General features: G+C 49.5%; 1 pseudogene; it reads left to right on the plus strand.

Annotated features, from left to right (window-relative positions):
• The first annotated feature begins 7,235 nt into the window (after nucleotides 1–7,235).
• Nucleotides 7,236–7,372, plus strand: LOC139260523 (U2 spliceosomal RNA; annotated as a pseudogene).
• The last annotated feature ends 7,024 nt before the right edge of the window (nucleotides 7,373–14,396 follow it).

A 14,396-nucleotide genomic window follows, 5' to 3' on the forward strand; every position in this document is an offset into this window, starting at 1 on the left:
CGCACGCTAAAACAAGATGCCTACAGGGATCATACAGCGCCAGTAGTTTGTTAAACTTAATAAGTTTCTGGCCTTCTTGAAGGCAGTTTCTTGGTGTTTACCCCAGACCCAGTCATCACCCTTACGGAGCAGTACACGTAATGGTTCAAGCAGGCAGAAAGTTACCAAAGTTGTTCAGTAGTCCTAGGAACGAGCGCAGTTCGGTGGGTTGCATGGTTTCAGAGCCTTCTGGATCACCTCCGTCTTGGAGTCTGGGGTCTGATGCCATTTGCTGCGATTTTCCTTCCCAGGAATTCCACCTCTGGTGCCAAGAAGACGCATTTGGTTCATTTCAATCTTAGACCTATTCGATTTAGTCAGCGTAGCACCTCTTCCAGGTTATGGAGGTGTTCATCGGTGCCTTGTCCGGTGATCAAGATGTCGTCTTGGAAGACGACTATTCCCGGGAAAGATTTCAGCAGGCTCTCCATGTTTCATTGGAAGATCGCAGCCGCCAAACGGATTCCGAAGGGGCACCGGTTATATACGAACAGCCCCTTGTATGTGTTTATGCACGCCAGCTTCTTGGATGATTCCGCCAGCTCCTGGGTCACGTACGCTGAGGTGAGGTCCAATTTCGAAAACAGCTTTCCGCCCGACAGGGTCACGAACAAATCTTCTGCCTTGGGTAACGGGTACTGGTCCTGTAACGATACTCGGCTTATGATTACTTTATAATCCCCACAAATTCTGATTGTCCCATCACTTTTAAGAACAGGGACAATGGGACTGGCCCAGTCATTAAATTCCACTGGCAATATAATGCCTTCGCGCTGAAGCCGATCTAGCTCGACTTCTACTTTCTCCCACACCATGTAAGGGACCGTTCTGGCCTTGTGGTGAATAGGTCTCGCGTCTGGGCTGAGGTGAATTGTCACCTTGGCCCCTGTGAAGCTGCCGATGCCAGACTGGAACAGTGACGGAAACGTGTCTAAGACCTGCGCACACGTGGCTTTCTCCACCGACGATAATGCTTTTACATCGCTCCATTTCCAGTTAAAATTCCATAGCCAGGTTCTGCCAAGCAGCGTGGGCCCGTCGCCGGGAACAATCCATAGTAGCAATTTATGCACAGAACCATCATACAGCACCTGAACCATTGCACTTCCGAGGACCGGGATAATCTCTCTGGTGTAGGTGCGCAGCTTCGCATCGATTGGGCTCAGCTTGGGCCTGTGTGCCTTGTTTGCCCATAACTTCTCGAAGGCCTTCTGGGTCACGATCGATTGGCTTGCACTCGTGTCCAGTTCCATCGGTACTGGTATGCCGTTCAGTTTAACGTTCATCATAATCGGGGGACTCTTGTTGGTAAAGGTGTGCACTTCATGCACGTGCACCCCATGTACCTCTTCCTTCTCGGTCATCTCTGCGCGATCCTCAGGATCTACGCTTGACCTCCCATCCTTCACTACGTATCGAGTTGTAGCACGTTTACACATTTGTTGGAGGTGCCCATCATTGAGCAATTCTTGCAGACATATTGTTTGAACCTGCACTGGTTTGCGCAATGAGCCCCTCCACAGCACCAACAGCTTGCTGATGGACTTGCATTCACAGGTACTGATCTCTTCGCATTAGTCCATTGTTGTGGTGAGTGAGTCATCTCCGGTCGAGCAGAGGTCGCACTAGCTCAGCTGGGGGCACTTCCCCTGTCTGCCGACGAATTTAGCTTATTCACGGTGTTTGGCCCCAGGTGATTCCGAAGTTGTGAGTAGAGTAGCTTTGTTTCTTCCTCTCTGGCCATGTATGCCTAAGCAATCAGGGTGGCTTTGTCTAAGTCCAAGTCTTCCTCCGCTAGCAATTTGCAGAAAATCCCTTCGTGCCCGAATCCCAAAACAAAGAAGTCTCTTAATATTTCTTCAAGAACTGTCCCAAATTTGCATGGTCCAGCAAGATGCCTTAGCTCAGCGATGAACACTGCCAGGTCTTGACCTACCCTGCGCCGGTGGGTGTAGAAACGGTACCTTGCCATGAGCACACTGCGTTTCGGCTTTAGGTGATTTCGAACTAGCTCACACAGTTCTACGTAATCTTTCTCAGCGGTTTTCGTCGGGGCCAGTAGGTCCTTGATCAACGCATATGTCTGTGATCTGCAGACCGTGAGGAGGACGGCCCTGCGTTTGTTGGCATTCGTGGCTCCCTCTAAGTCTTTCGCGACTAAGCATTGATCCAGCCGGTCAATGCAGTCATTCCAGTCTTCCCCAATGCAATATCGCTCGATGTAGTCAATAGTGGCCATAGCTGCGTGTTAGTATCCCATCCTCATCACCAGTTGATACATATCCTTATCACTGTAATGATCACACGTGGCCAATTGCTGGAGCTGATCACCTTGTGACCTTTAGGGTAAATGTAAACTCCAAAATGAAACCTGCAGGGGGAGCCTGCTTTATATAGGGAGGCAGCATGAGGTGCAGTAATGTGTGCTTCCCGGGCTTTCCTCATCTGTTGGCTGTTAAATGTAATTACATGGTACAATGCATGGTTGCAAATACATCACAGAGAGAGCACCTGCTTTAGATTCCACAGTCAGGCTCATTTCCAGATTAGTTCAATGTAGCACACTTACCTATAAGACAGACAGTTGTTGATTTAAGCTCCACTCCAGATTTTTGAACACAAAATCTAGGTGACACTTCAGTGCAGTACTAATGGAACGCTTCATTGTCAGAGGTGCTGTTTATTTGATGAAATGTTAAATCAAGTTTATGTCTATTCAGGTCGGTGTAAAAGATCCTTTGGTACTATTCAAATAAGAGCAGAGGAATTCTTCCAGTTTCCTGGGCAACATTTACCCCTCAACCAACACTACTGCAAACTTACTGAGGACTAATGTCGTCATGTCCATTTGTAAGGCATGAAATAGGCAGAACGACAATAAATTTAGCAGTGCAACAGCCCATGCTGGATTGCTGGCCACTATTAAATTTGTTCTGAGATTTTTTTAGGCATTCCTGGCAGGAGCACAGCATTGGGCCCTATATTTGTTATCACCTGTTCATGTGGGCTCGGGAACCACACTAAAGTTGTCCATGTGCCTGCTTAGCATGAAATAAGTGAGCTGTCAGTGATACTGACGCTAACACTAACACACTCCCTTCTTTCTTGCAGGAGAAGCTGGTGCAGAATAACAGGGGGAGGCCCACCATCCATACACATCCTGCCCGCTCTGGAAGTGACCATCATGGACATTGTGGGCAGGGGTTACTTCAGGAGCGTTGCCACTGGAGAGGCTGAAGAACACGTCCCACAGGGTTTTTGGCCATCTCACCTTCTTTCCCTTCTCACTGATATTTCACTCTCACACACTATGCATGACAAAGGGCTGTTGTTTTCAGCAGCCATTCATCTATCTCTGCTTATCCCTTACCACTAACCTTTCTTTCATTTCAGAGCCTGAAACTCTAGCGGGCACGGTGAGAACAGAGGAAGAGGATAGTCCTCCAGAAGATGCAGCGACACTCAACCTTACAGTCTCAACTGGTGCTCCTGTTGCTGACGGACAGCCAGCTAGGCCTGGCTGAGATATTGCAGTCTGTAGCTGGGCCCTCTACAGCCAGAGCAACTCGAGATCATTCACCATGGTTATCTCAGCAGTTAGTTCAGATGCAATAATTGGAAGAGGATGATGGGAAGCGTGAAAGGGTAGGGTTGTGAGTGTTGTAGCTATTAGCAAAGCACGGCTAAGCAGAGAGTAATGAGAGATATGTGTTAGGAGACTTACCTTAGTAGCCCTTGCGAGGTTAATAAACCTTTTTCTGCATTGCAGCCAAGTACATGGCGCAATACTGGCATTGACCTGCTCTTCCACCATGACCAGAAAGTTAGTTGGGACCTTCTTGCCGCTCAGTGGAAAGATGAGATCTCGTCGCCTGCCGACCATCTCCAACAGCATCTCCAAAGAAAGCACCTTCCCCTTAAGAGGTGCTAGCTATCTTTAACTGATATCGGTGATATTCAACTTTCCGCTCCTGCCAACCGCCCGTTAGGTGAGCTGCCAGTGAAATGCACCAGTAGAGCTGGCGGCTCATGTATTTTATTCTCGGCCGGCACAGGGACCAATTTAGTGGGGTCCCCAAGTCCACGTGAACAGGCGCAGCCACCATTTTGCCACCATTTTTAAGCAATAACAAATTTAGGCTCAACTAACATTAATCTCATTGTTGGTTATGGGACCTTGCTGTGTCTAAATTGACTGCTGTGTTTTCCTACATAACAACAGTGACTATGCCTCAAAATAATTCATTGGCTGTGAAGCATTTTGGGATGCCTCCATTTTTCTTTTACTCGATAGAGGATATCCAATAGGTAACAGTGAAATAAAATTATTTTGTCGTGAGATATAATTCAACAGTTAGCCATTAAATATCTATTACTATCAAAAAACAATTGTTTTTTTGGTCTGGTTTTTATCATATAGGATAGATTAATATGCACTACTGTATATTCATGTGAGTCATTGGTTTTCGTGTTGAAAGCTTCCACTTGACTTAAGCAGTTTGGGTTTTTACTGTGCCAAATATAAGCTAGCATTGTAGTTTGACATAGAGTTAGTGAAAACTGTTGGTTCTATGACTGAATTAATCAGAAATATACCACTGTTAATATGAATTCTGATTTTAGTTCTGGAATATATGTCTAAGTGCCATTGTAGTGGTCATGGAGTAGATGTCATCTATGCACTAGCTATAGCAAAATCATAAATCAATTTAATAAGAGAATGCTTATGATCTTGCAACAGCTAAAGCAAAGAGAAAATCTCCCCTACAGCCTTTCATCTTGCAGTCTTGTGAGTATTGGGGAAAGAGAGCTGCATTGTAAGAAAAATAAAATCACCAACCATACTATGTGGTACATGTTACATTTAAATGTCCCTCTTTGCATTGGGTAGCAAGATTGGTCCGGATTTTGCATTGACAATAACAGTGCTCACCGTTATTATGGAATAATTTGGACAGCAACTTCTGCTGTCTGCACATGCTCAGTTAAACACAGAATTCAGGAAGTTGCTGTCTGAGTTGCCCTGCTCCTCCACAAGCTACACTACCTCATCGAGAGACTCGGCATTCAAACACATGAAGGGAATGAAGTTGTGGTACTTACCCACGAGATACCCACTAAACACGCCAGAAAAAGTTTGGGCTTGTCCATTCAAGTGCAAGTCAATTTTTAACAGAGTGATAAGTCTTAATTACTACCAAACAAACTCTCTGGCTCTGCAAATTTACTTCTACAAGTGTGGAATCTCATTCCTTCAGATTTAAATTATTGTTGGAGATTGTAAAAAATTAAAAATTTAAATATATGTATTTTTAAAATGATTTCTGTCTCTTTTATCTCTCTCTTAATCCCATCCTTCTTTTCCTGTCTTTATTTTGCTTTCTGTAGATAGTTTTATATATACATGGCCATGTGAAAGTTTTACACCCCGGGGGAGTGGCAGTGGCTCCGTGCAACAAGAAGCTGCTGTCCTCTCTCAGAATGACAGCATTCAAATTCCCACCACTGCCACTTTGCCAGTGCCCATGCTGCTGCCTGCCGGCCGGCCCAGGCTGCTGCTGCCCATGCTGAGGTGGTGCAGTGTACAGCCAAGCCTTCTAGGCCCAGAACTGCTTGAAGTCATCCTGCAAGGCCATCTACAGTGTCACCCAAAGAAAGTCAGCACCCTTCCACCAGCCATGCTGCAATCACTGGACTGGCACTGCGTAGGAGCACTAGAATAGGCAAAGAATGACAGCCACTAAGCGAATGCACAAGGGTGATTAGTTGACTTTTTATGTAGTGTTGCAGTGATTCACTTATAAATTATTTTTGGACTGTGATGTTCCCTGACAGAGGGATAGTAAGGTGGGGCAGTATTGAGCAATGGAGATCTGAGGTTTCATTCATTGGAACCGGAGTCTGATGATGTGATCACTGACAGCCTGTTCGGAATGGGGATTTGCTGCCTGCCTCCTCCCTTCCTCCTCCTCCTTTTCTTTATTCGTTCAAAGGATGTGGGCGTCACTGGCAAGGCCAGCATTTATTGTCCATCACTAATTGCCCTTGAGTAGGTGGTGATGAGCTGCCTTTGTGAACTGCTGCAGTCCATGTTTTTTTAAAATTTCAAAATATACTTTATTCACATAAAAATTTGCACAATACGTTTGAAAGCAGTTCAGTACATTTGGATGCGGTCAGCAATTCCATACATTACATTTGGATGCTGACCGCAGTTCCGTTCAATATATTTCTTTACTTTACATTTCAAGGTACGATTCATACAATCCAGGATACATTGTGGTACGTTCATCAAGTTATATTACATGTGTCACCATACGGTGCACAGTGAGGGTACAGTTACATTTGTTTTCAACGTGCATTACGCAACAGAACTTGCATTATACATGGCACTACATACGTGTTTGCAGGTCATGGTGCTCTATGTATATAAAAGGTTTACCATTGCAGCCCGAGGGGAGTTTTATACTGATTCCATCCCCTGGGTTTACCGTGGCGGAAGGGTTTTAAACTGTGGCTCTGCCCCACCGTGCCTTTGCAATTTTTAGTGCGTCCCTCAGCACGTAGTCCTGGATCTCGGATTGCGCCAGTCTGCAACACGCAGACATGGACATCTCCTTGCTCTGGAAGACCAGCAAGTTTCGGCAAGACCAAAGTGCGACTTTCACCGAGTTGATGGCCCTCCAACAGCAGGTGATGTCTGTCTCGGTGTGTGTCCCTGGCAACAGCCCGTAGAGCACAGAGTCCTGTGTTACGGAGCTGCTCGGGATGAACCTCGACAACAACCACTGCATCTCTTTCCAGACCTGCCTTGCAAAGGCGCAATCTTGAAGGAGGTGGGTGACAGTCTCGTCCGCCCCGCAGCCGACTCTGGGGCACCGTGCCGTGCTGCTGAGACGCCGGCTATGCATGAACGCTTTGACGGGTAGGGCCCTCCTCACCACCAACCAAGCTACATCTTGGTGCTTGTGTGAAAGCTCTGGCGATGAGATGTTCTGCCAAACGAGTTCGACAGTCCGCTCAGGGAACCACCCGACAGGGTCCACCCTCTCCTTCTTTTGTAGGGCATCCAGGACCTTACGTGCTGACCACTGTTTTATGGCTTTGTGGTCAAACGGGTTTTTTGTGAAAAACTTGCCTGAGGCTTTGCCTGAAAGAGAGTGCTGGCTCTTTTCATGCATTGCTGCTCAAAGGCTATCGCTTCTCGGCCTTTTGGCTAAGATCAAGTGTAGTATCTGTTGATTGGGCATTCATATGCAAATTGACTGATTGCAGAAATTTGTTTTTCCGGTTTTGCTGGCTTTGGCCTTTTGGCTTGGGCCAAGCACCAATTGGAGAGAAGAGGAAAATCTGCATGTCGACCGACCATTGGGCGGGCCCGGAGGCCCGCCAAGGTGCCGGACTGGCACCACAACAGATTGAAGGCTTCGGCCAAAATACACATCGAAAGGAGGAATCTGCAACCGAACCAACCGAACGGTGAACCAGGGCGTTCGAAACACCATCCGAGTGACGGTAAAGAAAGTCAATGGACAGACAACGATCAACCAGGACCTTTTCATGAAGAAAATCCTGCTTGGAACATGTGGCATGAAAGTCGCTGACGCCTTCGCCTTGCAGGACCTCCCGAAGAGAGGTTACTTTGATGTGACCTTCAGAACCGTCACCCTATGCCTGAAGTTCCTGAAGGGTTTGAAGGAGGCGAGTGAACCACTGCGCTCAGTGCTGACTTGGGAACCACTGTTCACCCTCCCGTCGCAGAGAAGACGCACTATCACAGTGCAGATGTACAACCCCCACATCCCGGTCGTTGATGTGCTGACTTTCCTCGCCAGGTATGTCGATGGGGCAGGAAACAGCAGCGACTTGAAAGACTTGCACGGGATTTGGACCAGCAAGCGCCAGATCCAGGTCACCATGATGCCAGTGGAACCATCCTGCACCCCCCCTCCAGCTTTGCGATCGGAGGAAGTCAGGGCTACATGGTGTACGCTGGCCAACCCAATGTGTGCCGCACCTGCGGGAAGGCAGGCCATGTGGCGGCAAGCTGCAAAACTGTCATCTGCCGAAACTGCAAGAATGAAGGCCACCAGACAAAGGACTGTAAGGAGACCAAGTGCTGCAACCTCTGTGGTCTGGCTGGGCACCTTTACAAAAACTGCCCCAAACGCAACTACAGCTATGCGCAGGCAGCAAAGGACATTGCACCAGAGGAGGAGGAAGCTGAGGAACACAACACTCCAGAGGAGACCTACACCCTCCCCCCGACCAACGCCCGGGGCAAAGAAGCAACCGCCCTCGTGGACTCGGAACATGTCGGCGAGGAAGAGAAGCCTGCTACGGTCAGCTGCAAGACACCAGCAGCCAGCAGCAAAGCTCTCCCCCAGCGCACCGAGTCCAGGAACGAGGAGACAGCAGAAGCTGAAGCGGGATGGGAGACTGTCAAGAAAAAGGCCCGCAAGCATAAGGAGAACAGGCAAGCAAGGGCCCCTGCGGAAACGAAAGGGAGGAGGTGGCTAATGACAATGACAGACTGCAGCGACGGCAGCTCGTCTGATGAGGAAAGGCGAGACAAAGCCCCTCACTACCGCCACCAAAACAAGAGGCAATACGCCAACCCACAGCCACAGGCGACCGGGAGCAGTGAGGCGACCAGCGCAGACCAGCTCTGGGATAACGGGAGCAGCGAAGTGCCCAGCACACCCCACCTCCGGAATACCGGGAGCGATGCAGCGATCGAAGCACAACAGCTGGAGAGCGCTGTGACTGATGAAAAGAGGGAACCACCAACACCAGGTGAGGACAGTGCAGAGGACATATCGGACTTTATCACAGCACTGCAGCAGTCCCCTGGTCGAAACACTCCCACGGCAGAGGATGATGACCACGCCAGCCCAGGTGCAGTAGACTTTTATAGTTTAAACCCATGCATGCCGGAACTGGCCACTGGGCAGACCTCCGACTTAAAGGACGATTTATTTGAAGTGTAATGTTTGTAACTGCAAACAGTAACTTTAAAATGGATTTAAAAATTGCTACTATTAACGTGCATAGCGTAAAATCCACTACGCGATGTGTTTCCACCTTGGGGTACCTCGCCAAGATCAAAGCGGACCTGCTGTTCTTGCAGGAGTGCGGTTTGCCGCACTCCAGCAGTTACCGGCAGTGGTCACGATGGTGGGCCCATGGACCATCCATATGGTCAGGAGGCAACGACTGCCGGTCTTCCGGCCTGGGCATACTGCTGCGGGGAGGCCACTTCACCATCACCGAAGTTAAGGAGGTGGTGGGCGGCCGCCTCCTCATAGCAGATGTAATGTACAAAAATTCCCCTCTAAGGCGAATTAACGTGTATGCCTCGCCTCTCAGAAGCGAGTGGCTGGCCCTCTTCCAGCAGCTCCCACTGCTGCTGGCGACGTCTGGGCGGTGACTTCAACTGCATCATCGATGCGGCTGGACGATCCAGCAGAGCCGACAGCAAGCTGGACACCACATCCAGACTCCTGATGGATGCGGTAAAAGATGCCAAGCTGTGCGACGTCTTCAGCAACCCTGCAGACAGAGCACCGTGCAGATACACCTGGTCGAGACCAGTCGGGTCCGTCCGTTCCAGAATAGACTTCCTGTTTGTGTCCCATACGCTCAAGGTCAGATCCACCGACGTCACGCCGGTGTTCTTCTCTGACCACTGCCTCCTACTGGCCGACTGTCTCCCACAGGAAAACCAGAAAGTTGGCAGAGGGATATGGAAGCTGAACGTGAAATTGTTGACTCCCGAAAACATGGAGGAACTCAAGAGGGATTACAAAGGTTGGAGAACTGTAAAACCCCTCTGCGATTTCCCCGATGCACTGGTGGGAAACAATCAAGACAAACATCAAGAGGTTCTTCATCCTCAAAGGTGTTCAGGAGGCGAGAGGGAGACAGAGGGAATTGTCCCAACTCCAGAAGAGTATGCAAAACCTGCTCCTGTTGCAGTCGATGGGGGTCGATGTCGCGGAGGAACTCGAAGAGGTGAAGGGCCAGCAAGCCTCGTTCTTTGCCTCAGAGTCCTCCAAAATCATTTTCTGCTCCAGAGTCCGCTCCGTCGAGCAGAATGAGATGTGTTTGTGCTTCTTCTTCCAAAAGGTAGAGGGGGAGTTCTGTGATCACCAGCCTAAAGGAAGAAGATGGTTCTGTGACGTTTTCGCAGCCTGACATGCTGAGGATCAGCAAATCCTTCTATGCCAGGCTGTATGACATCAAGACCACAGACCGCGCGGCCTCCCAGTCGTTCCTGTCGTCTATCACAGAGGTCCTAGACGACAGCTAGCAGGAGAGTCTGGACCACCCGTTAACTCTGGACGAGATGACAAAGTCAGTCCGGTCCCTTGCGACGAGTAAAACTCCCAGAAGCGACGGCTTACCAGTCGAGTTGTATTCGGCTCTGTGGGACTGGATGGGCCCAGACCTGCTGGAAGTGTACGAGGGTATGCTTCTGGCTGGTAGTATGTCAGAATCAACGAGGAAAGGTATCATCACCCTCATCTACAAGCAGAAGGGGGAGAGGGAGGAAATCAAAAACTGGCGGCCCATTTCGCTGCTCAATGTAGACTACCAGATCCTGTCAAAGGTCATCACCAACAACGTCAAGTCTGCTCTTGAGTTGGTGATTCACCCGGACCAGACCTGCGCTGTCCCCGGCAGGAAGATCTCTGATAGCCTGGCGCTACTCAGGGATACGATCGCCTATGTGCGGGACAGGGGGGTGGACATCTGCTTAATCAGCTTAGACCAGGAGAAGGCCTTTGACAGGATATCGCACACGTACCTGATGGACGTGCTCTCCAAAATGGGGTTTGGGGAGGGTATCCGCAATTGGATCCAACTGCTCTACAGAGACATCAGTAGCACAGTTCTAATCAATGGGTGGGAAACTGAAAGCTTTCCGATCAGATTGGAGTCAGGCAAGGCTGACCTCTCTCGTCTGTCTTGTTTGTGTGTTGTATCGAGCCCTTTGCCGGGTCCATCAGGAAGGATGCGGGCATTAGAGGGGTGACGCTCAGGTCAAGACCTCCCTGTACATGGACGACATGGCCATCTTTTGCTCGGATCCGCAGTCGGTCCGCAGATTGCTCACAATCTGCGACCAGTTTGAACTGGCCTCGGGAGCGAAGGTCAATCGCAGCAAAAGCGAGGTCATGTTCTTTGGCAACTGGACCGACCGATCCTTTATTCCCTTCACCATTAAGCCAGATTACCTGAAGGTGTTGGGAATATGGTTCGGAGCGGACGGGGCGTGCGCCAAAAACTGGGAAGAGCATATCGCCAAAGTGAAGCAAAAACTGGGATGGTGGAAGCTGCGCTTCCGCTCCATGGCAGGAAAGAACCTGGTCATCAGGAGTGAGGTGCTCTCGGGGTTGCTGCACGTGGCACAAGTCTGGCCCATCTCTCGCTCCTGTGCCACGGCAGTCACCCGGGCCATCTTCCACTTTGTCTGGAGGTCCAAAATGGACTGTGTCCGCAGAGACACAACGTACAAATCTCTGGACAGTGGAGGAAAGGATGTTCCGAACGTGGCCCTCATCCTGATGGTCACCTTTGTGTGCGGCTGCATCAAGCTGTGCACAGACCCCCAGTACGCAAACACCAAGTGTCACTACATGCTGAGGTTCTACCTGTCCCCGGTGTTGCGAAGGATGGGCCTGGCCGTCCAGCTGGTGGGGCCTGCCGCGAAACAGCCCCACCAGCTGGACCATGCCTGTCCACCTGTCCTGCTGCAGTCCATGTGGTGAAGGTAGTCCCACAGTGCTGTTAGCGAGGGAGTTCTACAATTTTGACTGAGCAATGATGAAGGAATGGCGATATACTTCCAAGTCAGGATGGTATATAACTTGGAGGGAAACTTGCAGGTGATGGTGTTCCCATGCGCCTGCTGCCCTTGTCTTTTTTACGTAGTAGAGGTAGCGGGTTTGGGAGATGCTGCCGAGTAAGCCTTGGCGAGTTGCTGCAGTGCATCTTGTAGATGTGTGCCAGTGGTGGAGGAAGTGAATATTTAAGGTAGTGGATGGGGTACCAACCAAATGGGCTGCTTTGTTCTGGATGGTGTCGAGCTTCTTGAGTGTTGTTGGAGTTGCACTCATTCAGGCAAGTTATGAGTATTCCAGCCCACTCCTGACTTATGCCTTGTAGATGGTAGAAAGGCTTTGGGGAGTCAGGAGGTGAAACACTCATCACGGAATACCCAGCCCCTGACTTGCTCTTGTTGCCAGAGTATTTATGTGGCTGGTCCAATTAAGATTCTGGTAAATGGTGACCCCCCCCAGGATGTTGGTGGTGGGGGATTCGGCGATGGTAGTGCCATTAAATGTCAATGGGCGGTGGATAAATCTCGCATGTTGGAGATAGTCATTGCCTGGTACTTGTGTGGCGCGAATACTAATGCCACTTATCAGCCCAAGCCTGAATGTCGTCCAGATCTTGCTGCATGTAGGAATGGACTGCTTCATTATCTGAGGAGTTGCAAATGGCACTGAACACTGTGCAATCATCAGCAAACATCCCCACTTCTGACCTTATGATGGATGGAACGTCAATGATGACGCAGCTGAAAATGGTTGGGCCTAGGTCATTGCCCCGAGGAACTCCTGCAGTGATGTCCTCTTCTTCTTCTTAGGCAGTCCCTCAGAGTCGAGGGTGACTAGCTTCTACATTAATATGAGTTCTCAGATGATGGATGAGTCCAATGCGGGACCTACAGTCTCTGTCACAGGTGGGGCAGACGGTGGTTGAAGAGACGGGTGAGTGGGGTGCCTGGGTTGTCGTGCACTCTGTTATGTATGTAAACCTGTAATTACCATGTCTAACCATCAGAGGGCTTATCCCCTGGAGTCCTGAGGAATCCCTTGGGAGCACCTGTATATAAGGAGGCTGGAGAGGCACTCTGAGATCTGTAATAAAGGACTATGGTCACACTTACTTTGAGCTTGCAGTATCTAGTCTGACTCTTCAGTCAAGACATAACAACTGGTGACGAGATACAGATGATGAACCCCAACGCAACAATGCAGAGAACTGTGGGCATCCTGGAGAAATTTTCGGAGGGAGATGATTGGGAAACCTTCGTGGAGCGACTTGACCAATACTTCGTGGCCAACGAGCTGGAAGGAGAAGGGAACGGTGCCAAATGAAGGGCGATCCTCCTTACCGTTTGCGGGGCACCAACGTATGGCCTCATGAAAAACCTGCTCGCTCCAGCAAAACCCACAGACAAGTTGTACGATGAGTTGTGCAAACTGGTCCGAAAGCATCTAAACCCGAAAGAAAGCGTTCTGATGGTGAGGTATCGGTTCTACACGTACAAGAGGTCTGAAGGCCAGGAAGTGGTGAGCTACGTCGCCGAACTAAGGCGCCTTGCAGGACATTGCGAATTTGAAGGACACTTGGAGCATATGCTCAGGGACTTCTTTGTACTTGGCATTGGCCATGAAGTAATACTTCGCAAACGTTTGACTGTAGGGACCCCAACCTTGAGTAAAGCCACAGCGATATCTCCACCAGTGACAATACCAAACAAATTTCCCAGCACACTAGTGCTGTTGCAAGTACTGTGAACAAAGTAACGTTGCTTTCGAATCGAAATGCACATGGCAGAACTTACACGCCTGTAGCTGCACATCTGCAGATGACTCAGAGTCCGCCATCAAGGGTGGTGAATACAAGGCAATTAACACCTTGTTGGCGCTGCGGAGGTGATCATCAATTCCATTCATGCCGCTTCAAAGGATATGTTTGCAAGAGCTATGGAACAATGGGACACCTCCACCATATGTGCAGGTGAACTGCAAACCCTGCTAATCCTGTAAACCACCATGTTGCAGAGGAGGACAGATCCATGGTGGATCATATCGAACCAGAGCCTCAGACCGAGGAGGCAGAGGTATATGGGGTGCATACATTTACCACAAAGTGTCCCCGATAATGCTGAAGGTTGAATTAAATGGACTCCTGGTGTCCATGGAGCTGGACACGGGCGCAAGCCAGTCCATAATGAATAAAAAGACTTTCGATAAGTTCTGGTGCAACAAGGCTTCAAGGCCAGCCCTGACTCCCATTCATACCAAACTTAGAATGTACACAAAGGAACTGATTCCTGTAATCGGCAGTGCTACCGTAAAGGTCTCCTACGATGGAGCGATGCACGATTTACCACTCTGTAAGGTAGCAGGCGATGGCCCCATGCTGTTCGGCAGGAGCTGGCTGGGAAAGATACGCTGGAACTGGGACGATATCCAAGCGCTTTAGTCCGTCGACGACACCTCATGTGCCCAGGTCCTAAGCAAGTTCCCCATGCTGTTTGAACCAGGCAACGGAATGTT

Source organism: Pristiophorus japonicus, chromosome 3 (assembly GCF_044704955.1).
Source record: "Pristiophorus japonicus isolate sPriJap1 chromosome 3, sPriJap1.hap1, whole genome shotgun sequence".
Taxonomy (NCBI): Eukaryota; Metazoa; Chordata; class Chondrichthyes; family Pristiophoridae; genus Pristiophorus; species Pristiophorus japonicus.